The sequence below is a fragment of the Delphinus delphis genome, chromosome 4 (assembly GCF_949987515.2).
Source record: "Delphinus delphis chromosome 4, mDelDel1.2, whole genome shotgun sequence".
Lineage (NCBI taxonomy): Eukaryota > Metazoa > Chordata > Mammalia > Artiodactyla > Delphinidae > Delphinus > Delphinus delphis.
This window is the reverse complement of record NC_082686.1, coordinates 143,577,587-143,579,951: the sequence shown is the minus strand read 5'-3', so window position 1 is coordinate 143,579,951 and position 2,365 is coordinate 143,577,587. Positions and strand designations below refer to the sequence as shown.

The 2,365-nt window shown below is 37.7% G+C and overlaps 1 non-coding gene across 1 annotated transcript; it reads right to left on the bottom strand.

Annotated features, from left to right (window-relative positions):
* Nucleotides 1–1,950: 1,950 nt before the first annotated feature.
* LOC132425220 (U6 spliceosomal RNA) lies at nucleotides 1,951–2,057 on the bottom strand. Its single transcript, XR_009519407.1, has one exon. It is a non-coding gene; the product is annotated as a U6 spliceosomal RNA (small nuclear RNA).
* Nucleotides 2,058–2,365: the final 308 nt, after the last annotated feature.

Below are 2,365 nucleotides of genomic sequence, written 5' to 3'. Positions count from 1 at the left end.
AGCATCCTGCACTGTAGAAAGGTTTATTGAGAATTTTCATCTTCATAGAATGATTACATGACTCAGTGGAAAGGACTGAAGAATATCCCTTGGATATGCAGATAGGCAATGATTATCAAGAATGGTTTTGGGGAAGTGGTAAGGGCTGAGGCAAGACTTCAGCGGGGAGGGGAGGTGGCAAGCAATGGCAGGTAGAACTATGGCAACAGTTAGTAGAGAAAACTCTGCTGTGAAGGAACGTTAGAGTGAGGCTGATGGCTAGAAATCAGGAGACTTGAGCATGTTTTTGTTCAGAGCGGAAGGAGCCATTGATGGAGAAAGAGATTAAAGGTGGGAGAGAGGGCATAATCTGTTGGGGTAAGCAAGAACTCAGGGCTCAGCCTCCTACTTTAGACAAAGTGCCTTTGTTTTGATCTCTTCCATACATTTTGCCCATTATTTAATATAAAGAGAGTTCTGGAAAATCTTTGAAAACTATTGAATTAGATGTTTCAGCTCTAAAAAACAGTCAGTCATTACCTATAGCTCTATACAGAGTAATGTACAGTAATAGCCTGAATAAACTCATTCAGATAATCCTGGTTTATTTAAGGTCATGTCTTCAGAAGGAACTAAATTGACAGGAATAACTATTATAGCTGTAATTATTTGCATTTCAGTTCCTGACTAGCACTTAAAATTTGGATATATGTAAATTTCACCTTTAAATATTGGCTTGCATTGAAAACAAGCATTTCTCAGCCCTGTACTATTAAAAACACCAAAATGAGATTTTTAATACTGGTTCATTTTGTAAAGCTCTTTGTTTAAGTAAATTTATTGGTCATTATAGCCGTTTGAAAAACTCATGTATTGTCTATCATTATAAAATAAAATCATGATGGTTGGAAGGATTTGAAAAATATATAAATATATCAAAGAATTATAATCAAATAGAATTCTACCACCTATCGCTAACCATTATTTCCATATTTTAAATTCTTTTTTATTGTGAAGTATTTCATAAGTTAACGAACATCTGTTTATGCACACTGGTTTCAGTACAATAATAGCTTTATTATGTTTACTTAAGAAAAAATTTTAAAATAAATAATGTTATGATTCAACTGAAGGCCTCTCATCATTCTATTTTCCCTTCCTCCCCAGAGGTAACCACTATCCTGAGGTTGGTGTATACCATTCCTCTCTAGGTTTTTATACTTTTATAATGTGTGTAACTTTTCATTAAGAGCATGCAGGAGGGGCTTCCCTGGTGGCGCAGTGGTTGAGAGTCCGCCTGCCAATGCAGGGGACGCGGGTTCGTGCCCCGGTCTGGGAGGATCCCACATGCCGCGGAGCGGCTGGGCCTGTGGGCCATAGCCGCAGGGCCTGCGCGTCCGGAGCCTGTGCTCCGCAACGGGAGAGGCCACAACAGTGAGAGGCCCGCGTACAGGGAAAAAAAAAAAAAAAAAAAAAAAAAAAAAAATATATATATATATATATATATATATAGAATGGGAGAAAATATTTGCAGATGATGTGACCTACAAGGGATTAATTTCCTAAATATACAAATCTCATGCAGCTCAATATTTAAAAAAAAACAAACAGCCCCATCAAAGAAATGGGCAGAAGATCCAAATAGGCATTTCCCCAAACAAGACATACATGGCCAAAAGGCACATGAAGAGATGCTCAACATTGCTAATTATTAGAGAAATGAAAATCAAAACTACAATGAGGTATCACCTCACACTTGTCAGAATAACCATCATCAAAAAGTCTACAAATAATAAATGCTGGAGAGGGTCTGGAGAAAGTGGAACCCTCCTATGCTGTTGGTGAAAATGTAAATTGTACAGCCACTACAGAGAACAGTAATGAGGTTCCTTAAAAAACTAAAACTAGAACTACCATATGATCCTGCACTTAACTATAGTCCTCACTTTTTGCCTGTCTTCTTACTGCCTCTAAAATATGGAATGTTTCACAGATTTACATTCCATCGTTGTGCGGAGGTCATGCTAAATCTTCACTGTGTCATTCTGAATTTTGCGTATACTGGATTCGTTGCTAATGAATGCAGATAAATGTAATTAAACTGCACGTCTCCATGATTTGTTTCTATTCTCTGCTATTTGTTTTCTGGAAACTGCCTAAAAAATTCAAGAAGTCTCCAGAGATGTCAAGATAAGAGTAGTAGTTTTACTCATTTAATTTCTCCCTTTCTTAGGTATTTGAGTGCCACAAAGAACAAGGGAGGGTAGTGCAGAGAAAAAATACAGAGACATTATCCTGATTTTGTGGCGTTGGGCAAACAGGCCCATAATTTACTTCTGACAGCTCCCTGGCTATTGGTATCTAACCTCTTGGGGCTAGGAGGTTA